The following is a 25,699-nucleotide window of genomic DNA, read 5'->3' as shown; positions in this document are numbered from 1 at the left end:
TGCCCACGTGAGACCGCCTGTTGGCAGAGTTTCGGCCGGCTCCCAAGTGTGAAAGAAGGGGCAGGGGGCGGGTGTCAGCAACCTTCCAAGAGGGGTGAAAGCCAAGTGGAATGTGTGGAGGGAGGGGTCCAGCCTGGAGACTTGTTCCTGGAGTTCGAAGCCTCGCCCGGTACGTTACCACCAAACCACCAGCACCACCGCTACAGCCACCCCCGGCCCCGCAAGCCTGCTGACCCCCAGGCAGGTTAAGAGCTGGGCAAAGCGCAGGAACGAGCCACCGCAGGGCTTGCTCCAGAAGAGGCCCGTGGGGACAGTCAGGGTCTAGAAGGAACGGTCGTGTGCCCGGAGTATGCACTTGGGAGACAAGCTGGATGAGGGGTGGTGATAGGGGAGGGGGGGGGGGGGGGGGGGGGCGCGCTGCGCGCGCGCGCCTTTCGCTCAGTCCAACAGAGGTGGGCCTTAGGCAGCGTCTTGAGACCTCTTCTTGATTTCCCCGCTGGGCTGCGGCCGCAAGCACAGGGCCACAGGGTCAAGACCTGGAGAGCCAGGGCTGAATGGAAGCCAGGGCCCTTCCTTCTCATCGCTGAAGTGAGGCTCGGGGCCTCTTCGGGACAAAGCCGAAGTCTGCAAAGGCATGGCCCAGGGGTCCGCTCGGCCCGGCTCCTCTCCTGTGCTGTCCTCTCGAGGAGGTGGGTCCGGGAGCCCTGGGGACAGGACACGACAGGCCTGTGCCAGAATCCTGGACACCCCGGGAAATGGCAGAAATTCTTGGCTCAGGAGAAGGGCTCCTTCTGCAGTGTCTCCTTGGTCCTGAGAGCGCCGTTCCCCTCTGGACTCCGACTGCGAGCCCTCGCTGGGCCTCGGGCCCCCTTGGCACTGGGTAGCCAGGCTCCCCACGTCATCCCCGAGCTGGACAGAAAAGCGGCACTGGGCCGGACTCCGCCACTGCTGCCAATGGCAGCACAACTCTGGCTGGGCTCAACGCGGCCCAGAGAGGCTTCGGGGGCCCTGGGCCTGCCCAGGCCGGACCTGCTCTTACTCCCAGGGGAAGGGGCACGCACGCGGCCAAAAGCCCGCGGCCCCGGGGCAGCCCAGGGCGGCCCCTGGCCTGGCCTGGGCTCCAACCGAGCAGCTTCCTCTAGTCCCGCCCAGACATGGCGGCCGCCAGAGTCCCGGAGCCTCCACTTCCTCTACCCTACAAGCCAGGCACCGGCGGAGGGGGGCCGGGGGGGGGGGTGTGTGTGGGGGGACGGGACGGGGGCCGAGCGCCTTCCCCCGGTGCCCGTCTCTGGAGCTTCTAAGGCCTCGGGTCACACCTCCTGCCCCTTCGCTGGCGGAGCTCTTGATTTCCCGGGGCACGGGCCGGGCCCTTGTTCCCGACTGTACGCCCCTGCCACTCCTCCCCAGGAAGGGACAGCACAGGGTCCGCGAGGCTGGCGACTGGCGGACCTGTTCCTCTTGATGGCAGCATCGCACCAGAAACAGCAACCTGCCTCTCCCCAGTCCTCTCCCTCCGCCCTTCGCTGACGAAAAAAAGAAATGCCAAGCAGGCTCCAACCTGGCAGGCGAAAAGCAAGGTGCCTCAACATCTTGGCCACTTTGGCGGGACGGGGGACGGGGGACGGGGGACGGGCGGGCGCCTCAAACCCTTGTACGCCACCCTGAGTGGCCTGGTCTCTGAGGGGTCCTCTCAAGCTGCCTTCACCACAAAAAAGCGAGGACTCCCCCATCGAGGCACCCAGCAGTGGACCTGCAGCTGTATCTTTAGCAATCGGTTCCCAAGCCGAAGACCTTGGGAAACACACTGAGTGTGGGCACAGAGTTCGAGTCACATCCGGCCCGTGCCTGGCGAGACACAATCTCACGGGTCACCCAGTCTCGTCCGCATCCCCCTTCCCAAACGTCCAGCCGGCGCAACCTCTCAATAATCCAGCAAGAGCGCCCTCCCATGGCCTTCCCGGCCTGGGCGAGTGCCAGGGTGGAGCGAGCTGGGCCCAAGGGTGCTCAGGAGGCGAGGGGAGGAACAGGCATACGGGGCTCCTGCCCTCACAGCACAAAAGGCCAAAGGCCTAACAGGCCTGGATCTCCTCAAAGGGTCACCAACCGCCTGTGCCCCCTTGGGGCTGAGACCGCGGCTTCTCGTGGGTGAGGTGGGCGGCCGAATGATCACGTCGCTGGCAGTTAAGCTCCACAGAAGCTGGAGGCCAATCTGGGTCCCGGTCGCAGGTGCACACGCCCCAGGCCCTGGCTCGGGCCCAATTCCTCTCCACTCTCCCCGGTCCTGCAGGACACTGACCTCAGTTTCCACGTGCCGATCGCCCGCATGTACACGGATGATCCACATGCTCGTCCAAGCATCTCTTCCTTCCCACTCCACAATCACGACCTGCCTCGAGAGCCTTTCTCTGCCACGGCGGAAAACTCCGGCCTAGTACACCAGTGTCCCCCCGCTGCCGGGAACCTACCTTGGGAGTCTCTCCTCCTCGAGGCTTGCCGACATACCAGAATCACTGCCTCTTTCCCATGATGAAATAAACTCTTTTGGAAGAGGAGAAGGAAGGGAACAGAAAGCACTCACTCACCCAGAACACCAGCGCCTAGAGATGGACCGACGTCCCCGATGATGTCCCTTCTCCACCTTTCCTTCCGCGCTCTGCCTCCTCTGCAACGAGAGAGAGAGCCCAACGCCCTTCACTCAGTGAGGGACCGCCACGCTGCTGGTTAACAACGGGCCGCGTGCAGCCCCGGCCCAGGCAACCTCGACAGTGTCTTCGGTGACTATTCGTACCAGCTCCCCGGGACCAGCAAAACTTCCGAGGAAAGCAGGGTGTGAAAAATCAACCGCACTCGTCCTTTGGAAATTGCGCGGGTGTCGGACGGAAGGAGCTCTTACAGGAAGGACCGTGTCGGGTCAAACCTGGATCATACCTCCCCCCACCACCAATCTGTCTTCCGTGGGAACCACAGCCATCACCTTAGCGTTTATAGCCGCAGAGCTCTCCTCCTCGGCTCTGGACCCGAGGGACTGTGGCGGGATAGCGATGGGTAACTTGGCAAGCCCGCGCCCTCCACCGCAACTGGAAAGGCAGACCCTCCACTGACAGGCAGCTCCTATGACGGGCTGGTAAGCAGTCACCAAGCTCTCCCATCCCTGGCCGCACACAGCTCCACTGCACTGACTTCCCGGGGACGAGGCCTTGTGTCCTGGGACCGGGGGGGGGGGGGGGGGGGGAGTCGGAGGGGGGGCGGTGCGAGTTTTCCGGGCTCGGCTACCCCACAGCTTTGCTCCGGGTGGACGCCGAGCCCGGAAAACGAACCCCGGTGACGCCACCACGCACACCTGGCGCCTGGGTAACTACGACTCTGCACGCCTCGGCGCGCGGCGCCTCCATCGATGACAGGGAGGAAGGGAGGCAGAAAGAAGAGAGGGCCCTAGTGTCCAAAGACAAGGGACAGGTGAAACAAGGCAGGCTCCTCCCTGCTCCCCGCCATTCCCCCCAGCATCCCGCACCCCGCCCCAGCTGAGACAAGGGCACTCTACCCTGGCTGGTGGTCGCAAAAGAAAAGGAGAGGATCTAGCAGGACAGGACCTGACTCTCTGCACAGACACACCAAGGCCAGGGGACCTACAACGCTGAGAGCCAACGAACGCAAAAGAGCCTACATTGCTACGTCAGCCCGGTGGGGTCCCAGAGCAGGCGAGATGGACACGGCCCTCTGTGCGTCGGCTTGCTTTCACCTGCATTCAAGCCCGCGAGCGCGCGCACACAACAATCCCACGTCTTTCCCACTGCAGGGAGGGGGTCGCAAGGCGGAGGCACAAGTGAGGAGCCGCCACGGTGCACCGGTGAGGGCTTCTGCCTTGACTGGGATAATACATCTCCCTCCACGGTGGCACCTCCAACGCACTCACAGGGGAAAAGTACGAGAGAAGGAACGGTCTATGTGAATATACACGCATACGCACACATACGCAAGTGCACGTGTGTCCCTGGTACACGTACCTCCTTACGACACACGCGCACCCTTACGTACGTAAATACGTAAGTACATAGGTGCGAACGAGTCCGGGGTTTGAGGGTAGAGTACGGAACACACTCCCGTGGAGAGCTTCCCAGAAGGGTCCGCTGAACTAATGGCCCTCACCAAGGTCCTGTATCTGTGTGGATGGAGACACTGAGCTCTGCACCTGTCCCATGGACTTCAAACCCGCACGCATACGCGCACATCCTCCCCCACCCTCCCCCCCTCCACTGCCCAGGACCCCTACCACCACAACCTCCCGAGGGCACTCGCTGGCAGAGTGACTTCCCGAGCCCCCCTGGAGGTGAGCAGGAACAATCCACCCCAGCTCCCCGGGTCCCTGTCAGTTCCTCCCGCTGTCCCCGTGGCCTAGCCCCTCTTGGGCCTGCTCCGGAGCCCTTAGGCCCGTTGAGGTAGCTGGAGGAGAGCAGGAGAGAGACAACCACGCAACAAGAGGGGACATGCGGGTCCCCGTGCCACCTCGAGCTCTGAATCAGTGTCCTGAGAGAGCTAGGCTTCTGCCTGAGAAGACCCGTATGGGTACCGGTCCCCAAGTGCGCAGACATAAACAGGGTCCCCGGTCGCCAGGAAGTGTGGACTAGAGCGAAGCGGAGATGGAGCCACGGATACACACGCATCCCTTTGGCTGTCCGCACATGTACCGGCCTTCTGCCCACGAGAAGCCCCGAAGGGGAGAGAGACACCACCTCCGCGCAACACCCCAGTAGACCAGTAGAGCCAACCCCACTTGCAGGGCCTGGATGGCTCTTGGGCCTCCCTGGGCCTTTTTTGATCCACAAAGGGCGGAGGGAGAGGCCACGCTCGCAAGGGTGGTTGGCATTTCTGGAGCAACAGTGCCATCAAGCGGAAGCTTTTTGAGCACGGCCTCCAAACCCTGCCTGTGGATACCGTGGGCAAGGGCCTGTGATGGGACGAAGGGTGGGTCTGGTTCACTCAGAGGATTCCCGGTGGGGGTGGGGGTGGGGGCGGCCAACTCCGGAACACCGCCAGAGTAAGGTGCGGGAGCGAAAGGAGGTGGTGGGAGCCGAGCTCGCCCACCCGGGAGCCCCTGGCTGTCAGGCCGGCCGGGCTTCCCAGCCTTGGGGGCGTGGCCTCGGCAGCCGCCATGTTCCGGAACCAGGAGCTGAAGCTACCCCATCCAGGGCGTCCGGCCCCCGAAACTCTGCCCTCCTTGCGGGACCCAGGTCCGCCGGTGGGATCCCGGGGGAACCCAGGACCCGTTGCCGCTGCCCCGTCGGAGGCCCCGGGTCCAGCAACGTGGACAGAGGGGAAAGGGGGAGGAGGCGGCCACCCTGTCAGGGGCAGCATTCTGCAGACAGGACGGAGAATTTCCCGATTAGTGTCTGGTCCCGGAGCCAGACAAGGAAGCGCAACGTAGGCGGGCCGCACATCCCGAGTTCCAGCTCCACTTCCGGTTCGGCGTGTGTTTCGTTTACTTTTGCGCCCGCCACAGAGGGTCTGGGTGCCATGCCCCACAGGACCCCATGAGGCCCTTCCTGTCCCGTATCACACTGGGTATCCAGACCCACTCGGGACGGGATACAACTGGGCCAACATCAGCACGCTGAGATGGACATCACCGTCCGCAGGGAGGGGATCGAGGGCCAAAGTTTTCCGCCTTCTATCTCGGGCTCGGGCTCGGGCTCGGGCTCGGGCACGGGCACGGGCACGGGCACGCTGCAGCCAGGGGACGCCTTGGTCCTCGGGGGGCCTCCCTCGTCGTGGACGACCCGGGTCCTCTTGTTTGGGGGGACGCCGGAGATTTTTCCCACGGGGCCCAAGGTTCGCAGGGGCAGCCGCTGACCCTAGCCAGGGGGGCACACTGAGACCACCTGGGGCCAGGGAACCAGTCAGATCAGGGAGGCCAGGCCCTGGCCCCAAGGAAGGGCTCTGCCCACGTGAGACCGCCTGTTGGCAGAGTTTCGGCCGGCTCCCAAGTGTGAAAGAAGGGGCAGGGGGCGGGTGTCAGCAACCTTCCAAGAGGGGTGAAAGCCAAGTGGAATGTGTGGAGGGAGGGGTCCAGCCTGGAGACTTGTTCCTGGAGTTCGAAGCCTCGCCCGGTACGTTACCACCAAACCACCAGCACCACCGCTACAGCCACCCCCGGCCCCGCAAGCCTGCTGACCCCCAGGCAGGTTAAGAGCTGGGCAAAGCGCAGGAACGAGCCACCGCAGGGCTTGCTCCAGAAGAGGCCCGTGGGGACAGTCAGGGTCTAGAAGGAACGGTCGTGTGCCCGGAGTATGCACTTGGGAGACAAGCTGGATGAGGGGTGGTGATAGGGGAGGTGGGGGGGGGGGGGGGCGCGCGCGCGCGCGCGCCTTTCGCTCAGTCCAACAGAGGTGGGCCTTACGCAGCGTCTTGAGACCTCTTCTTGATTTCCCCGCTGGGCTGCGGCCGCAAGCACAGGGCCACAGGGTCAAGACCTGGAGAGCCAGGGCTGAATGGAAGCCAGGGCCCTTCCTTCTCATCGCTGAAGTGAGGCTCGGGGCCTCTTCGGGACAAAGCCGAAGTCTGCAAAGGCATGGCCCAGGGGTCCGCTCGGCCCGGCTCCTCTCCTGTGCTGTCCTCTCGAGGAGGTGGGTCCGGGAGCCCTGGGGACAGGACACGACAGGCCTGTGCCAGAATCCTGGACACCCCGGGAAATGGCAGAAATTCTTGGCTCAGGAGAAGGGCTCCTTCTGCAGTGTCTCCTTGGTCCTGAGAGCGCCGTTCCCCTCTGGACTCCGACTGCGAGCCCTCGCTGGGCCTCGGGCCCCCTTGGCACTGGGTAGCCAGGCTCCCCACGTCATCCCCGAGCTGGACAGAAAAGCGGCACTGGGCCGGACTCCGCCACTGCTGCCAATGGCAGCACAACTCTGGCTGGGCTCAACGCGGCCCAGAGAGGCTTCGGGGGCCCTGGGCCTGCCCAGGCCGGACCTGCTCTTACTCCCAGGGGAAGGGGCACGCACGCGGCCAAAAGCCCGCGGCCCCGGGGCAGCCCAGGGCGGCCCCTGGCCTGGCCTGGGCTCCAACCGAGCAGCTTCCTCTAGTCCCGCCCAGACATGGCGGCCGCCAGAGTCCCGGAGCCTCCACTTCCTCTACCCTACAAGCCAGGCACCGGCGGAGGGGGGCCGGGGGGGGGGGTGTGTGTGGGGGGACGGGACGGGGGCCGAGCGCCTTCCCCCGGTGCCCGTCTCTGGAGCTTCTAAGGCCTCGGGTCACACCTCCTGCCCCTTCGCTGGCGGAGCTCTTGATTTCCCGGGGCACGGGCCGGGCCCTTGTTCCCGACTGTACGCCCCTGCCACTCCTCCCCAGGAAGGGACAGCACAGGGTCCGCGAGGCTGGCGACTGGCGGACCTGTTCCTCTTGATGGCAGCATCGCACCAGAAACAGCAACCTGCCTCTCCCCAGTCCTCTCCCTCCGCCCTTCGCTGACGAAAAAAAGAAATGCCAAGCAGGCTCCAACCTGGCAGGCGAAAAGCAAGGTGCCTCAACATCTTGGCCACTTTGGCGGGACGGGGGACGGGGGACGGGGGACGGGCGGGCGCCTCAAACCCTTGTACGCCACCCTGAGTGGCCTGGTCTCTGAGGGGTCCTCTCAAGCTGCCTTCACCACAAAAAAGCGAGGACTCCCCCATCGAGGCACCCAGCAGTGGACCTGCAGCTGTATCTTTAGCAATCGGTTCCCAAGCCGAAGACCTTGGGAAACACACTGAGTGTGGGCACAGAGTTCGAGTCACATCCGGCCCGTGCCTGGCGAGACACAATCTCACGGGTCACCCAGTCTCGTCCGCATCCCCCTTCCCAAACGTCCAGCCGGCGCAACCTCTCAATAATCCAGCAAGAGCGCCCTCCCATGGCCTTCCCGGCCTGGGCGAGTGCCAGGGTGGAGCGAGCTGGGCCCAAGGGTGCTCAGGAGGCGAGGGGAGGAACAGGCATACGGGGCTCCTGCCCTCACAGCACAAAAGGCCAAAGGCCTAACAGGCCTGGATCTCCTCAAAGGGTCACCAACCGCCTGTGCCCCCTTGGGGCTGAGACCGCGGCTTCTCGTGGGTGAGGTGGGCGGCCGAATGATCACGTCGCTGGCAGTTAAGCTCCACAGAAGCTGGAGGCCAATCTGGGTCCCGGTCGCAGGTGCACACGCCCCAGGCCCTGGCTCGGGCCCAATTCCTCTCCACTCTCCCCGGTCCTGCAGGACACTGACCTCAGTTTCCACGTGCCGATCGCCCGCATGTACACGGATGATCCACATGCTCGTCCAAGCATCTCTTCCTTCCCACTCCACAATCACGACCTGCCTCGAGAGCCTTTCTCTGCCACGGCGGAAAACTCCGGCCTAGTACACCAGTGTCCCCCCGCTGCCGGGAACCTACCTTGGGAGTCTCTCCTCCTCGAGGCTTGCCGACATACCAGAATCACTGCCTCTTTCCCATGATGAAATAAACTCTTTTGGAAGAGGAGAAGGAAGGGAACAGAAAGCACTCACTCACCCAGAACACCAGCGCCTAGAGATGGACCGACGTCCCCGATGATGTCCCTTCTCCACCTTTCCTTCCGCGCTCTGCCTCCTCTGCAACGAGAGAGAGAGCCCAACGCCCTTCACTCAGTGAGGGACCGCCACGCTGCTGGTTAACAACGGGCCGCGTGCAGCCCCGGCCCAGGCAACCTCGACAGTGTCTTCGGTGACTATTCGTACCAGCTCCCCGGGACCAGCAAAACTTCCGAGGAAAGCAGGGTGTGAAAAATCAACCGCACTCGTCCTTTGGAAATTGCGCGGGTGTCGGACGGAAGGAGCTCTTACAGGAAGGACCGTGTCGGGTCAAACCTGGATCATACCTCCCCCCACCACCAATCTGTCTTCCGTGGGAACCACAGCCATCACCTTAGCGTTTATAGCCGCAGAGCTCTCCTCCTCGGCTCTGGACCCGAGGGACTGTGGCGGGATAGCGATGGGTAACTTGGCAAGCCCGCGCCCTCCACCGCAACTGGAAAGGCAGACCCTCCACTGACAGGCAGCTCCTATGACGGGCTGGTAAGCAGTCACCAAGCTCTCCCATCCCTGGCCGCACACAGCTCCACTGCACTGACTTCCCGGGGACGAGGCCTTGTGTCCTGGGACCGGGGGGGGGGGGGGGGGGGGAGTCGGAGGGGGGGCGGTGCGAGTTTTCCGGGCTCGGCTACCCCACAGCTTTGCTCCGGGTGGACGCCGAGCCCGGAAAACGAACCCCGGTGACGCCACCACGCACACCTGGCGCCTGGGTAACTACGACTCTGCACGCCTCGGCGCGCGGCGCCTCCATCGATGACAGGGAGGAAGGGAGGCAGAAAGAAGAGAGGGCCCTAGTGTCCAAAGACAAGGGACAGGTGAAACAAGGCAGGCTCCTCCCTGCTCCCCGCCATTCCCCCCAGCATCCCGCACCCCGCCCCAGCTGAGACAAGGGCACTCTACCCTGGCTGGTGGTCGCAAAAGAAAAGGAGAGGATCTAGCAGGACAGGACCTGACTCTGCACAGACACACCAAGGCCAGGGGACCTACAACGCTGAGAGCCAACGAACGCAAAAGAGCCTACATTGCTACGTCAGCCCGGTGGGGTCCCAGAGCAGGCGAGATGGACACGGCCCTCTGTGCGTCGGCTTGCTTTCACCTGCATTCAAGCCCGCGAGCGCGCGCACACAACAATCCCACGTCTTTCCCACTGCAGGGAGGGGGTCGCAAGGCGGAGGCACAAGTGAGGAGCCGCCACGGTGCACCGGTGAGGGCTTCTGCCTTGACTGGGATAATACATCTCCCTCCACGGTGGCACCTCCAACGCACTCACAGGGGAAAAGTACGAGAGAAGGAACGGTCTATGTGAATATACACGCATACGCACACATACGCAAGTGCACGTGTGTCCCTGGTACACGTACCTCCTTACGACACACGCGCACCCTTACGTACGTAAATACGTAAGTACATAGGTGCGAACGAGTCCGGGGTTTGAGGGTAGAGTACGGAACACACTCCCGTGGAGAGCTTCCCAGAAGGGTCCGCTGAACTAATGGCCCTCACCAAGGTCCTGTATCTGTGTGGATGGAGACACTGAGCTCTGCACCTGTCCCATGGACTTCAAACCCGCACGCATACGCGCACATCCTCCCCCACCCTCCCCCCCTCCACTGCCCAGGACCCCTACCACCACAACCTCCCGAGGGCACTCGCTGGCAGAGTGACTTCCCGAGCCCCCCTGGAGGTGAGCAGGAACAATCCACCCCAGCTCCCCGGGTCCCTGTCAGTTCCTCCCGCTGTCCCCGTGGCCTAGCCCCTCTTGGGCCTGCTCCGGAGCCCTTAGGCCCGTTGAGGTAGCTGGAGGAGAGCAGGAGAGAGACAACCACGCAACAAGAGGGGACATGCGGGTCCCCGTGCCACCTCGAGCTCTGAATCAGTGTCCTGAGAGAGCTAGGCTTCTGCCTGAGAAGACCCGTATGGGTACCGGTCCCCAAGTGCGCAGACATAAACAGGGTCCCCGGTCGCCAGGAAGTGTGGACTAGAGCGAAGCGGAGATGGAGCCACGGATACACACGCATCCCTTTGGCTGTCCGCACATGTACCGGCCTTCTGCCCACGAGAAGCCCCGAAGGGGAGAGAGACACCACCTCCGCGCAACACCCCAGTAGACCAGTAGAGCCAACCCCACTTGCAGGGCCTGGATGGCTCTTGGGCCTCCCTGGGCCTTTTTTGATCCACAAAGGGCGGAGGGAGAGGCCACGCTCGCAAGGGTGGTTGGCATTTCTGGAGCAACAGTGCCATCAAGCGGAAGCTTTTTGAGCACGGCCTCCAAACCCTGCCTGTGGATACCGTGGGCAAGGGCCTGTGATGGGACGAAGGGTGGGTCTGGTTCACTCAGAGGATTCCCGGTGGGGGTGGGGGTGGGGGCGGCCAACTCCGGAACACCGCCAGAGTAAGGTGCGGGAGCGAAAGGAGGTGGTGGGAGCCGAGCTCGCCCACCCGGGAGCCCCTGGCTGTCAGGCCGGCCGGGCTTCCCAGCCTTGGGGGCGTGGCCTCGGCAGCCGCCATGTTCCGGAACCAGGAGCTGAAGCTACCCCATCCAGGGCGTCCGGCCCCCGAAACTCTGCCCTCCTTGCGGGACCCAGGTCCGCCGGTGGGATCCCGGGGGAACCCAGGACCCGTTGCCGCTGCCCCGTCGGAGGCCCCGGGCCCAGCAACGTGGACAGAGGGGAAAGGGGGAGGAGGCGGCCACCCTGTCAGGGGCAGCATTCTGCAGACAGGACGGAGAATTTCCCGATTAGTGTCTGGTCCCGGAGCCAGACAAGGAAGCGCAACGTAGGCGGGCCGCACATCCCGAGTTCCAGCTCCACTTCCGGTTCGGCGTGTGTTTCGTTTACTTTTGCGCCCGCCACAGAGGGTCTGGGTGCCATGCCCCACAGGACCCCATGAGGCCCTTCCTGTCCCGTATCACACTGGGTATCCAGACCCACTCGGGACGGGATACAACTGGGCCAACATCAGCACGCTGAGATGGACATCACCGTCCGCAGGGAGGGGATCGAGGGCCAAAGTTTTCCGCCTTCTATCTCGGGCTCGGGCTCGGGCTCGGGCTCGGGCACGGGCACGGGCACGCTGCAGCCAGGGGACGCCTTGGTCCTCGGGGGGCCTCCCTCGTCGTGGACGACCCGGGTCCTCTTGTTTGGGGGGACGCCGGAGATTTTTCCCACGGGGCCCAAGGTTCGCAGGGGCAGCCGCTGACCCTAGCCAGGGGGGCACACTGAGACCACCTGGGGCCAGGGAACCAGTCAGATCAGGGAGGCCAGGCCCTGGCCCCAAGGAAGGGCTCTGCCCACGTGAGACCGCCTGTTGGCAGAGTTTCGGCCGGCTCCCAAGTGTGAAAGAAGGGGCAGGGGGCGGGTGTCAGCAACCTTCCAAGAGGGGTGAAAGCCAAGTGGAATGTGTGGAGGGAGGGGTCCAGCCTGGAGACTTGTTCCTGGAGTTCGAAGCCTCGCCCGGTACGTTACCACCAAACCACCAGCACCACCGCTACAGCCACCCCCGGCCCCGCAAGCCTGCTGACCCCCAGGCAGGTTAAGAGCTGGGCAAAGCGCAGGAACGAGCCACCGCAGGGCTTGCTCCAGAAGAGGCCCGTGGGGACAGTCAGGGTCTAGAAGGAACGGTCGTGTGCCCGGAGTATGCACTTGGGAGACAAGCTGGATGAGGGGTGGTGATAGGGGAGGTGGGGGGGGGGGGGCGCGCGCGCGCGCCGCGCCTTTCGCTCAGTCCAACAGAGGTGGGCCTTAGGCAGCGTCTTGAGACCTCTTCTTGATTTCCCCGCTGGGCTGCGGCCGCAAGCACAGGGCCACAGGGTCAAGACCTGGAGAGCCAGGGCTGAATGGAAGCCAGGGCCCTTCCTTCTCATCGCTGAAGTGAGGCTCGGGGCCTCTTCGGGACAAAGCCGAAGTCTGCAAAGGCATGGCCCAGGGGTCCGCTCGGCCCGGCTCCTCTCCTGTGCTGTCCTCTCGAGGAGGTGGGTCCGGGAGCCCTGGGGACAGGACACGACAGGCCTGTGCCAGAATCCTGGACACCCCGGGAAATGGCAGAAATTCTTGGCTCAGGAGAAGGGCTCCTTCTGCAGTGTCTCCTTGGTCCTGAGAGCGCCGTTCCCCTCTGGACTCCGACTGCGAGCCCTCGCTGGGCCTCGGGCCCCCTTGGCACTGGGTAGCCAGGCTCCCCACGTCATCCCCGAGCTGGACAGAAAAGCGGCACTGGGCCGGACTCCGCCACTGCTGCCAATGGCAGCACAACTCTGGCTGGGCTCAACGCGGCCCAGAGAGGCTTCGGGGGCCCTGGGCCTGCCCAGGCCGGACCTGCTCTTACTCCCAGGGGAAGGGGCACGCACGCGGCCAAAAGCCCGCGGCCCCGGGGCAGCCCAGGGCGGCCCCTGGCCTGGCCTGGGCTCCAACCGAGCAGCTTCCTCTAGTCCCGCCCAGACATGGCGGCCGCCAGAGTCCCGGAGCCTCCACTTCCTCTACCCTACAAGCCAGGCACCGGCGGAGGGGGGCCGGGGGGGGGGGTGTGTGTGGGGGGACGGGACGGGGGCCGAGCGCCTTCCCCCGGTGCCCGTCTCTGGAGCTTCTAAGGCCTCGGGTCACACCTCCTGCCCCTTCGCTGGCGGAGCTCTTGATTTCCCGGGGCACGGGCCGGGCCCTTGTTCCCGACTGTACGCCCCTGCCACTCCTCCCCAGGAAGGGACAGCACAGGGTCCGCGAGGCTGGCGACTGGCGGACCTGTTCCTCTTGATGGCAGCATCGCACCAGAAACAGCAACCTGCCTCTCCCCAGTCCTCTCCCTCCGCCCTTCGCTGACGAAAAAAAGAAATGCCAAGCAGGCTCCAACCTGGCAGGCGAAAAGCAAGGTGCCTCAACATCTTGGCCACTTTGGCGGGACGGGGGACGGGGGACGGGGGACGGGCGGGCGCCTCAAACCCTTGTACGCCACCCTGAGTGGCCTGGTCTCTGAGGGGTCCTCTCAAGCTGCCTTCACCACAAAAAAGCGAGGACTCCCCCATCGAGGCACCCAGCAGTGGACCTGCAGCTGTATCTTTAGCAATCGGTTCCCAAGCCGAAGACCTTGGGAAACACACTGAGTGTGGGCACAGAGTTCGAGTCACATCCGGCCCGTGCCTGGCGAGACACAATCTCACGGGTCACCCAGTCTCGTCCGCATCCCCCTTCCCAAACGTCCAGCCGGCGCAACCTCTCAATAATCCAGCAAGAGCGCCCTCCCATGGCCTTCCCGGCCTGGGCGAGTGCCAGGGTGGAGCGAGCTGGGCCCAAGGGTGCTCAGGAGGCGAGGGGAGGAACAGGCATACGGGGCTCCTGCCCTCACAGCACAAAAGGCCAAAGGCCTAACAGGCCTGGATCTCCTCAAAGGGTCACCAACCGCCTGTGCCCCCTTGGGGCTGAGACCGCGGCTTCTCGTGGGTGAGGTGGGCGGCCGAATGATCACGTCGCTGGCAGTTAAGCTCCACAGAAGCTGGAGGCCAATCTGGGTCCCGGTCGCAGGTGCACACGCCCCAGGCCCTGGCTCGGGCCCAATTCCTCTCCACTCTCCCCGGTCCTGCAGGACACTGACCTCAGTTTCCACGTGCCGATCGCCCGCATGTACACGGATGATCCACATGCTCGTCCAAGCATCTCTTCCTTCCCACTCCACAATCACGACCTGCCTCGAGAGCCTTTCTCTGCCACGGCGGAAAACTCCGGCCTAGTACACCAGTGTCCCCCCGCTGCCGGGAACCTACCTTGGGAGTCTCTCCTCCTCGAGGCTTGCCGACATACCAGAATCACTGCCTCTTTCCCATGATGAAATAAACTCTTTTGGAAGAGGAGAAGGAAGGGAACAGAAAGCACTCACTCACCCAGAACACCAGCGCCTAGAGATGGACCGACGTCCCCGATGATGTCCCTTCTCCACCTTTCCTTCCGCGCTCTGCCTCCTCTGCAACGAGAGAGAGAGCCCAACGCCCTTCACTCAGTGAGGGACCGCCACGCTGCTGGTTAACAACGGGCCGCGTGCAGCCCCGGCCCAGGCAACCTCGACAGTGTCTTCGGTGACTATTCGTACCAGCTCCCCGGGACCAGCAAAACTTCCGAGGAAAGCAGGGTGTGAAAAATCAACCGCACTCGTCCTTTGGAAATTGCGCGGGTGTCGGACGGAAGGAGCTCTTACAGGAAGGACCGTGTCGGGTCAAACCTGGATCATACCTCCCCCCACCACCAATCTGTCTTCCGTGGGAACCACAGCCATCACCTTAGCGTTTATAGCCGCAGAGCTCTCCTCCTCGGCTCTGGACCCGAGGGACTGTGGCGGGATAGCGATGGGTAACTTGGCAAGCCCGCGCCCTCCACCGCAACTGGAAAGGCAGACCCTCCACTGACAGGCAGCTCCTATGACGGGCTGGTAAGCAGTCACCAAGCTCTCCCATCCCTGGCCGCACACAGCTCCACTGCACTGACTTCCCGGGGACGAGGCCTTGTGTCCTGGGACCGGGGGGGGGGGGGGGGGGAGTCGGAGGGGGGGCGGTGCGAGTTTTCCGGGCTCGGCTACCCCACAGCTTTGCTCCGGGTGGACGCCGAGCCCGGAAAACGAACCCCGGTGACGCCACCACGCACACCTGGCGCCTGGGTAACTACGACTCTGCACGCCTCGGCGCGCGGCGCCTCCATCGATGACAGGGAGGAAGGGAGGCAGAAAGAAGAGAGGGCCCTAGTGTCCAAAGACAAGGGACAGGTGAAACAAGGCAGGCTCCTCCCTGCTCCCCGCCATTCCCCCCAGCATCCCGCACCCCGCCCCAGCTGAGACAAGGGCACTCTACCCTGGCTGGTGGTCGCAAAAGAAAAGGAGAGGATCTAGCAGGACAGGACCTGACTCTGCACAGACACACCAAGGCCAGGGGACCTACAACGCTGAGAGCCAACGAACGCAAAAGAGCCTACATTGCTACGTCAGCCCGGTGGGGTCCCAGAGCAGGCGAGATGGACACGGCCCTCTGTGCGTCGGCTTGCTTTCACCTGCATTCAAGCCCGCGAGCGCGCGCACACAACAATCCCACGTCTTTCCCACTGCAGGGAGGGGGTCGCAAGGCGGAGGCACAAGTGAGGAGCCGCCACGGTGCACCGGTGAGGGCTTCTGCCTTGACTGGGATAATACATCTCCCTCCACGGTGGCACCTCCAACGCACTCACAGGGGAAAAGTACGAGAGAAGGAACGGTCTATGTGAATATACACGCATACGCACACATACGCAAGTGCACGTGTGTCCCTGGTACACGTACCTCCTTACGACACACGCGCACCCTTACGTACGTAAATACGTAAGTACATAGGTGCGAACGAGTCCGGGGTTTGAGGGTAGAGTACGGAACACACTCCCGTGGAGAGCTTCCCAGAAGGGTCCGCTGAACTAATGGCCCTCACCAAGGTCCTGTATCTGTGTGGATGGAGACACTGAGCTCTGCACCTGTCCCATGGACTTCAAACCCGCACGCATACGCGCACATCCTCCCCCACCCTCCCCCCCTCCACTGCCCAGGACCCCTACCACCACAACCTCCCGAGGGCACTCGCTGGCAGAGTGACTTCCCGAGCCCCCCTGGAGGTGAGCAGGAACAATCCACCCCAGCTCCCCGGGTCCCTGTCAGTTCCTCCCGCTGTCCCCGTGGCCTAGCCCCTCTTGGGCCTGCTCCGGAGCCCTTAGGCCCGTTGAGGTAGCTGGAGGAGAGCAGGAGAGAGACAACCACGCAACAAGAGGGGACATGCGGGTCCCCGTGCCACCTCGAGCTCTGAATCAGTGTCCTGAGAGAGCTAGGCTTCTGCCTGAGAAGACCCGTATGGGTACCGGTCCCCAAGTGCGCAGACATAAACAGGGTCCCCGGTCGCCAGGAAGTGTGGACTAGAGCGAAGCGGAGATGGAGCCACGGATACACACGCATCCCTTTGGCTGTCCGCACATGTACCGGCCTTCTGCCCACGAGAAGCCCCGAAGGGGAGAGAGACACCACCTCCGCGCAACACCCCAGTAGACCAGTAGAGCCAACCCCACTTGCAGGGCCTGGATGGCTCTTGGGCCTCCCTGGGCCTTTTTTGATCCACAAAGGGCGGAGGGAGAGGCCACGCTCGCAAGGGTGGTTGGCATTTCTGGAGCAACAGTGCCATCAAGCGGAAGCTTTTTGAGCACGGCCTCCAAACCCTGCCTGTGGATACCGTGGGCAAGGGCCTGTGATGGGACGAAGGGTGGGTCTGGTTCACTCAGAGGATTCCCGGTGGGGGTGGGGGTGGGGGCGGCCAACTCCGGAACACCGCCAGAGTAAGGTGCGGGAGCGAAAGGAGGTGGTGGGAGCCGAGCTCGCCCACCCGGGAGCCCCTGGCTGTCAGGCCGGCCGGGCTTCCCAGCCTTGGGGGCGTGGCCTCGGCAGCCGCCATGTTCCGGAACCAGGAGCTGAAGCTACCCCATCCAGGGCGTCCGGCCCCCGAAACTCTGCCCTCCTTGCGGGACCCAGGTCCGCCGGTGGGATCCCGGGGGAACCCAGGACCCGTTGCCGCTGCCCCGTCGGAGGCCCCGGGCCCAGCAACGTGGACAGAGGGGAAAGGGGGAGGAGGCGGCCACCCTGTCAGGGGCAGCATTCTGCAGACAGGACGGAGAATTTCCCGATTAGTGTCTGGTCCCGGAGCCAGACAAGGAAGCGCAACGTAGGCGGGCCGCACATCCCGAGTTCCAGCTCCACTTCCGGTTCGGCGTGTGTTTCGTTTACTTTTGCGCCCGCCACAGAGGGTCTGGGTGCCATGCCCCACAGGACCCCATGAGGCCCTTCCTGTCCCGTATCACACTGGGTATCCAGACCCACTCGGGACGGGATACAACTGGGCCAACATCAGCACGCTGAGATGGACATCACCGTCCGCAGGGAGGGGATCGAGGGCCAAAGTTTTCCGCCTTCTATCTCGGGCTCGGGCTCGGGCTCGGGCTCGGGCACGGGCACGGGCACGCTGCAGCCAGGGGACGCCTTGGTCCTCGGGGGGCCTCCCTCGTCGTGGACGACCCGGGTCCTCTTGTTTGGGGGGACGCCGGAGATTTTTCCCACGGGGCCCAAGGTTCGCAGGGGCAGCCGCTGACCCTAGCCAGGGGGGCACACTGAGACCACCTGGGGCCAGGGAACCAGTCAGATCAGGGAGGCCAGGCCCTGGCCCCAAGGAAGGGCTCTGCCCACGTGAGACCGCCTGTTGGCAGAGTTTCGGCCGGCTCCCAAGTGTGAAAGAAGGGGCAGGGGGCGGGTGTCAGCAACCTTCCAAGAGGGGTGAAAGCCAAGTGGAATGTGTGGAGGGAGGGGTCCAGCCTGGAGACTTGTTCCTGGAGTTCGAAGCCTCGCCCGGTACGTTACCACCAAACCACCAGCACCACCGCTACAGCCACCCCCGGCCCCGCAAGCCTGCTGACCCCCAGGCAGGTTAAGAGCTGGGCAAAGCGCAGGAACGAGCCACCGCAGGGCTTGCTCCAGAAGAGGCCCGTGGGGACAGTCAGGGTCTAGAAGGAACGGTCGTGTGCCCGGAGTATGCACTTGGGAGACAAGCTGGATGAGGGGTGGTGATAGGGGAGGTGGGGGGGGGGGGGGGCGCGCGCGCGCAGCGCGCGCGCCTTTCGCTCAGTCCAACAGAGGTGGGCCTTAGGCAGCGTCTTGAGACCTCTTCTTGATTTCCCCGCTGGGCTGCGGCCGCAAGCACAGGGCCACAGGGTCAAGACCTGGAGAGCCAGGGCTGAATGGAAGCCAGGGCCCTTCCTTCTCATCGCTGAAGTGAGGCTCGGGGCCTCTTCGGGACAAAGCCGAAGTCTGCAAAGGCATGGCCCAGGGGTCCGCTCGGCCCGGCTCCTCTCCTGTGCTGTCCTCTCGAGGAGGTGGGTCCGGGAGCCCTGGGGACAGGACACGACAGGCCTGTGCCAGAATCCTGGACACCCCGGGAAATGGCAGAAATTCTTGGCTCAGGAGAAGGGCTCCTTCTGCAGTGTCTCCTTGGTCCTGAGAGCGCCGTTCCCCTCTGGACTCCGACTGCGAGCCCTCGCTGGGCCTCGGGCCCCCTTGGCACTGGGTAGCCAGGCTCCCCACGTCATCCCCGAGCTGGACAGAAAAGCGGCACTGGGCCGGACTCCGCCACTGCTGCCAATGGCAGCACAACTCTGGCTGGGCTCAACGCGGCCCAGAGAGGCTTCGGGGGCCCTGGGCCTGCCCAGGCCGGACCTGCTCTTACTCCCAGGGGAAGGGGCACGCACGCGGCCAAAAGCCCGCGGCCCCGGGGCAGCCCAGGGCGGCCCCTGGCCTGGCCTGGGCTCCAACCGAGCAGCTTCCTCTAGTCCCGCCCAGACATGGCGGCCGCCAGAGTCCCGGAGCCTCCACTTCCTCTACCCTACAAGCCAGGCACCGGCGGAGGGGGGCCGGGGGGGGGTGTGTGTGGGGGGACGGGACGGGGGCCGAGCGCCTTCCCCCGGTGCCCGTCTCTGGAGCTTCTAAGGCCTCGGGTCACACCTCCTGCCCCTTCGCTGGCGGAGCTCTTGATTTCCCGGGGCACGGGCCGGGCCCTTGTTCCCGACTGTACGCCCCTGCCACTCCTCCCCAGGAAGGGACAGCACAGGGTCCGCGAGGCTGGCGACTGGCGGACCTGTTCCTCTTGATGGCAGCATCGCACCAGAAACAGCAACCTGCCTCTCCCCAGTCCTCTCCCTCCGCCCTTCGCTGACGAAAAAAAGAAATGCCAAGCAGGCTCCAACCTGGCAGGCGAAAAGCAAGGTGCCTCAACATCTTGGCCACTTTGGCGGGACGGGGGACGGGGGACGGGGGACGGGCGGGCGCCTCAAACCCTTGTACGCCACCCTGAGTGGCCTGGTCTCTGAGGGGTCCTCTCAAGCTGCCTTCACCACAAAAAAGCGAGGACTCCCCCATCGAGGCACCCAGCAGTGGACCTGCAGCTGTATCTTTAGCAATCGGTTCCCAAGCCGAAGACCTTGGGAAACACACTGAGTGTGGGCACAGAGTTCGAGTCACATCCGGCCCGTGCCTGGCGAGACACAATCTCACGGGTCACCCAGTCTCGTCCGCATCCCCCTTCCCAAACGTCCAGCCGGCGCAACCTCTCAATAATCCAGCAAGAGCGCCCTCCCATGGCCTTCCCGGCCTGGGCGAGTGCCAGGGTGGAGCGAGCTGGGCCCAAGGGTGCTCAGGAGGCGAGGGGAGGAACAGGCATACGGGGCTCCTGCCCTCACAGCACAAAAGGCCAAAGGCCTAACAGGCCTGGATCTCCTCAAAGGGTCACCAACCGCCTGTGCCCCCTTGGGGCTGAGACCGCGGCTTCTCGTGGGTGAGGTGGGCGGCCGAATGATCACGTCGCTGGCAGTTAAGCTCCACAGAAGCTGGAGGCCAATCTGGGTCCCGGTCGCAGGTGCACACGCCCCAGGCCCTGGCTCGGGCCCAATTCCTCTCCACTCTCCCCGGTCCTGCAGGACACTGACCTCAGTTTCCACGTGCCGATCGCCCGCATGTACACGGATGATCCACATGCTCGTCCAAGCATCTCTTCCTTCCCACTCCACAATCACGACCTGCCTCGAGAGCCTTTCTCTGCCACGGCGGAAAACTCCGGCCTAGTACACCAGTGTCCCCCCGCTGCCGGGAACCTACCTTGGGAGTCTCTCCTCCTCGAGGCTTGCCGACATACCAGAATCACTGCCTCTTTCCCATGATGAAATAAACTCTTTTGGAAGAGGAGAAGGAAGGGAACAGAAAGCACTCACTCACCCAGAACACCAGCGCCTAGAGATGGACCGACGTCCCCGATGATGTCCCTTCTCCACCTTTCCTTCCGCGCTCTGCCTCCTCTGCAACGAGAGAGAGAGCCCAACGCCCTTCACTCAGTGAGGGACCGCCACGCTGCTGGTTAACAACGGGCCGCGTGCAGCCCCGGCCCAGGCAACCTCGACAGTGTCTTCGGTGACTATTCGTACCAGCTCCCCGGGACCAGCAAAACTTCCGAGGAAAGCAGGGTGTGAAAAATCAACCGCACTCGTCCTTTGGAAATTGCGCGGGTGTCGGACGGAAGGAGCTCTTACAGGAAGGACCGTGTCGGGTCAAACCTGGATCATACCTCCCCCCACCACCAATCTGTCTTCCGTGGGAACCACAGCCATCACCTTAGCGTTTATAGCCGCAGAGCTCTCCTCCTCGGCTCTGGACCCGAGGGACTGTGGCGGGATAGCGATGGGTAACTTGGCAAGCCCGCGCCCTCCACCGCAACTGGAAAGGCAGACCCTCCACTGACAGGCAGCTCCTATGACGGGCTGGTAAGCAGTCACCAAGCTCTCCCATCCCTGGCCGCACACAGCTCCACTGCACTGACTTCCCGGGGACGAGGCCTTGTGTCCTGGGACCGGGGGGGGGGGGGGGGGGGAGTCGGAGGGGGGGCGGTGCGAGTTTTCCGGGCTCGGCTACCCCACAGCTTTGCTCCGGGTGGACGCCGAGCCCGGAAAACGAACCCCGGTGACGCCACCACGCACACCTGGCGCCTGGGTAACTACGACTCTGCACGCCTCGGCGCGCGGCGCCTCCATCGATGACAGGGAGGAAGGGAGGCAGAAAGAAGAGAGGGCCCTAGTGTCCAAAGACAAGGGACAGGTGAAACAAGGCAGGCTCCTCCCTGCTCCCCGCCATTCCCCCCAGCATCCCGCACCCCGCCCCAGCTGAGACAAGGGCACTCTACCCTGGCTGGTGGTCGCAAAAGAAAAGGAGAGGATCTAGCAGGACAGGACCTGACTCTGCACAGACACACCAAGGCCAGGGGACCTACAACGCTGAGAGCCAACGAACGCAAAAGAGCCTACATTGCTACGTCAGCCCGGTGGGGTCCCAGAGCAGGCGAGATGGACACGGCCCTCTGTGCGTCGGCTTGCTTTCACCTGCATTCAAGCCCGCGAGCGCGCGCACACAACAATCCCACGTCTTTCCCACTGCAGGGAGGGGGTCGCAAGGCGGAGGCACAAGTGAGGAGCCGCCACGGTGCACCGGTGAGGGCTTCTGCCTTGACTGGGATAATACATCTCCCTCCACGGTGGCACCTCCAACGCACTCACAGGGGAAAAGTACGAGAGAAGGAACGGTCTATGTGAATATACACGCATACGCACACATACGCAAGTGCACGTGTGTCCCTGGTACACGTACCTCCTTACGACACACGCGCACCCTTACGTACGTAAATACGTAAGTACATAGGTGCGAACGAGTCCGGGGTTTGAGGGTAGAGTACGGAACACACTCCCGTGGAGAGCTTCCCAGAAGGGTCCGCTGAACTAATGGCCCTCACCAAGGTCCTGTATCTGTGTGGATGGAGACACTGAGCTCTGCACCTGTCCCATGGACTTCAAACCCGCACGCATACGCGCACATCCTCCCCCACCCTCCCCCCCTCCACTGCCCAGGACCCCTACCACCACAACCTCCCGAGGGCACTCGCTGGCAGAGTGACTTCCCGAGCCCCCCTGGAGGTGAGCAGGAACAATCCACCCCAGCTCCCCGGGTCCCTGTCAGTTCCTCCCGCTGTCCCCGTGGCCTAGCCCCTCTTGGGCCTGCTCCGGAGCCCTTAGGCCCGTTGAGGTAGCTGGAGGAGAGCAGGAGAGAGACAACCACGCAACAAGAGGGGACATGCGGGTCCCCGTGCCACCTCGAGCTCTGAATCAGTGTCCTGAGAGAGCTAGGCTTCTGCCTGAGAAGACCCGTATGGGTACCGGTCCCCAAGTGCGCAGACATAAACAGGGTCCCCGGTCGCCAGGAAGTGTGGACTAGAGCGAAGCGGAGATGGAGCCACGGATACACACGCATCCCTTTGGCTGTCCGCACATGTACCGGCCTTCTGCCCACGAGAAGCCCCGAAGGGGAGAGAGACACCACCTCCGCGCAACACCCCAGTAGACCAGTAGAGCCAACCCCACTTGCAGGGCCTGGATGGCTCTTGGGCCTCCCTGGGCCTTTTTTGATCCACAAAGGGCGGAGGGAGAGGCCACGCTCGCAAGGGTGGTTGGCATTTCTGGAGCAACAGTGCCATCAAGCGGAAGCTTTTTGAGCACGGCCTCCAAACCCTGCCTGTGGATACCGTGGGCAAGGGCCTGTGATGGGACGAAGGGTGGGTCTGGTTCACTCAGAGGATTCCCGGTGGGGGTGGGGGTGGGGGCGGCCAACTCCGGAACACCGCCAGAGTAAGGTGCGGGAGCGAAAGGAGGTGGTGGGAGCCGAGCTCGCCCACCCGGGAGCCCCTGGCTGTCAGGCCGGCCGGGCTTCCCAGCCTTGGGGGCGTGGCCTCGGCAGCCGCCATGTTCCGGAACCAGGAGCTGAAGCTACCCCATCCAGGGCGTCCGGCCCCCGAAACTCTGCCCTCCTTGCGGGACCCAGGTCCGCCGGTGGGATCCCGGGGGAACCCAGGACCCGTTGCCGCTGCCCCGTCGGAGGCCCCGGGCCCAGCAACGTGGACAGAGGGGAAAGGGGGAGGAGGCGGCCACCCTGTCAGGGGCAGCATTCTGCAGACAGGACGGAGAATTTCCCGATTAGTGTCTGGTCCCGGAGCCAGACAAGGAAGCGCAACGTAGGCGGGCCGCACATCCCGAGTTCCAGCTCCACTTCCGGTTCGGCGTGTGTTTCGTTTACTTTTGCGCCCGCCACAGAGGGTCTGGGTGCCATGCCCCACAGGACCCCATGAGGCCCTTCCTGTCCCGTATCACACTGGGTATCCAGACCCACTCGGGACGGGATACAACTGGGCCAACATCAGCACGCTGAGATGGACATCACCGTCCGCAGGGAGGGGATCGAGGGCCAAAGTTTTCCGCCTTCTATCTCGGGCTCGGGCTCGGGCTCGGGCTCGGGCACGGGCACGGGCACGGGCACGCTGCAGCCAGGGGACGCCTTGGTCCTCGGGGGGCCTCCCTCGTCGTGGACGACCCGGGTCCTCTTGTTTGGGGGGACGCCGGAGATTTTTCCCACGGGGCCCAAGGTTCGCAGGGGCAGCCGCTGACCCTAGCCAGGGGGGCACACTGAGACCACCTGGGGCCAGGGAACCAGTCAGATCAGGGAGGCCAGGCCCTGGCCCCAAGGAAGGGCTCTGCCCACGTGAGACCGCCTGTTGGCAGAGTTTCGGCCGGCTCCCAAGTGTGAAAGAAGGGGCAGGGGGCGGGTGTCAGCAACCTTCCAAGAGGGGTGAAAGCCAAGTGGAATGTGTGGAGGGAGGGGTCCAGCCTGGAGACTTGTTCCTGGAGTTCGAAGCCTCGCCCGGTACGTTACCACCAAACCACCAGCACCACCGCTACAGCCACCCCCGGCCCCGCAAGCCTGCTGACCCCCAGGCAGGTTAAGAGCTGGGCAAAGCGCAGGAACGAGCCACCGCAGGGCTTGCTCCAGAAGAGGCCCGTGGGGACAGTCAGGGTCTAGAAGGAACGGTCGTGTGCCCGGAGTATGCACTTGGGAGACAAGCTGGATGAGGGGTGGTGATAGGGGAGGTGGGGGGGGGGGAGGGGCGCGCGCGCGCGCGCGCCTTTCGCTCAGTCCAACAGAGGTGGGCCTTACGCAGCGTCTTGAGACCTCTTCTTGATTTCCCCGCTGGGCTGCGGCCGCAAGCACAGGGCCACAGGGTCAAGACCTGGAGAGCCAGGGCTGAATGGAAGCCAGGGCCCTTCCTTCTCATCGCTGAAGTGAGGCTCGGGGCCTCTTCGGGACAAAGCCGAAGTCTGCAAAGGCATGGCCCAGGGGTCCGCTCGGCCCGGCTCCTCTCCTGTGCTGTCCTCTCGAGGAGGTGGGTCCGGGAGCCCTGGGGACAGGACACGACAGGCCTGTGCCAGAATCCTGGACACCCCGGGAAATGGCAGAAATTCTTGGCTCAGGAGAAGGGCTCCTTCTGCAGTGTCTCCTTGGTCCTGAGAGCGCCGTTCCCCTCTGGACTCCGACTGCGAGCCCTCGCTGGGCCTCGGGCCCCCTTGGCACTGGGTAGCCAGGCTCCCCACGTCATCCCCGAGCTGGACAGAAAAGCGGCACTGGGCCGGACTCCGCCACTGCTGCCAATGGCAGCACAACTCTGGCTGGGCTCAACGCGGCCCAGAGAGGCTTCGGGGGCCCTGGGCCTGCCCAGGCCGGACCTGCTCTTACTCCCAGGGGAAGGGGCACGCACGCGGCCAAAAGCCCGCGGCCCCGGGGCAGCCCAGGGCGGCCCCTGGCCTGGCCTGGGCTCCAACCGAGCAGCTTCCTCTAGTCCCGCCCAGACATGGCGGCCGCCAGAGTCCCGGAGCCTCCACTTCCTCTACCCTACAAGCCAGGCACCGGCGGAGGGGGGCCGGGGGGGGGGGGTGTGTGTGGGGGGACGGGACGGGGGCCGAGCGCCTTCCCCCGGTGCCCGTCTCTGGAGCTTCTAAGGCCTCGGGTCACACCTCCTGCCCCTTCGCTGGCGGAGCTCTTGATTTCCCGGGGCACGGGCCGGGCCCTTGTTCCCGACTGTACGCCCCTGCCACTCCTCCCCAGGAAGGGACAGCACAGGGTCCGCGAGGCTGGCGACTGGCGGACCTGTTCCTCTTGATGGCAGCATCGCACCAGAAACAGCAACCTGCCTCTCCCCAGTCCTCTCCCTCCGCCCTTCGCTGACGAAAAAAAGAAATGCCAAGCAGGCTCCAACCTGGCAGGCGAAAAGCAAGGTGCCTCAACATCTTGGCCACTTTGGCGGGACGGGGGACGGGGGACGGGGGACGGGCGGGCGCCTCAAACCCTTGTACGCCACCCTGAGTGGCCTGGTCTCTGAGGGGTCCTCTCAAGCTGCCTTCACCACAAAAAAGCGAGGACTCCCCCATCGAGGCACCCAGCAGTGGACCTGCAGCTGTATCTTTAGCAATCGGTTCCCAAGCCGAAGACCTTGGGAAACACACTGAGTGTGGGCACAGAGTTCGAGTCACATCCGGCCCGTGCCTGGCGAGACACAATCTCACGGGTCACCCAGTCTCGTCCGCATCCCCCTTCCCAAACGTCCAGCCGGCGCAACCTCTCAATAATCCAGCAAGAGCGCCCTCCCATGGCCTTCCCGGCCTGGGCGAGTGCCAGGGTGGAGCGAGCTGG

At 64.2% G+C, this 25,699-nt stretch overlaps 1 long non-coding RNA gene across 10 annotated transcripts in view; it reads right to left on the bottom strand.

The window, feature by feature from the left end:
• The window catches only part of LOC116152181 (uncharacterized), a 123,525-nt gene that overhangs the window by 80,282 nt on the left and 17,544 nt on the right, over window positions 1-25,699 (bottom strand). For 7 of the 10 annotated variants that reach the window (XR_010379368.1, XR_010379369.1, XR_010379370.1 and 4 more), the window contains 4 exons: window positions 20,360-20,439; window positions 14,436-14,515; window positions 8,514-8,593; window positions 2,583-2,662 (listed from right to left, as the gene is read on the bottom strand). This is a non-coding gene — a long non-coding RNA (uncharacterized LOC116152181). Of the gene's footprint in view, window positions 1-2,582; window positions 2,663-4,004; window positions 4,160-8,513; window positions 8,594-14,435; window positions 14,516-15,853; window positions 16,009-20,359; window positions 20,440-21,778; window positions 21,934-25,699 lie in introns of all 10 variants that reach the window. The other 3 variants (XR_010379366.1, XR_010379372.1, XR_010379367.1) reach the window with 3 other exon arrangements.

The sequence above is a fragment of the Camelus dromedarius genome, chromosome X (genome assembly GCF_036321535.1).
Source record: "Camelus dromedarius isolate mCamDro1 chromosome X, mCamDro1.pat, whole genome shotgun sequence".
Taxonomy (NCBI): Eukaryota; Metazoa; Chordata; class Mammalia; order Artiodactyla; family Camelidae; genus Camelus; species Camelus dromedarius.
The sequence above is the reverse complement of the archived record's forward strand: the minus strand, read 5'-3'. Positions and strand labels throughout refer to the sequence as shown.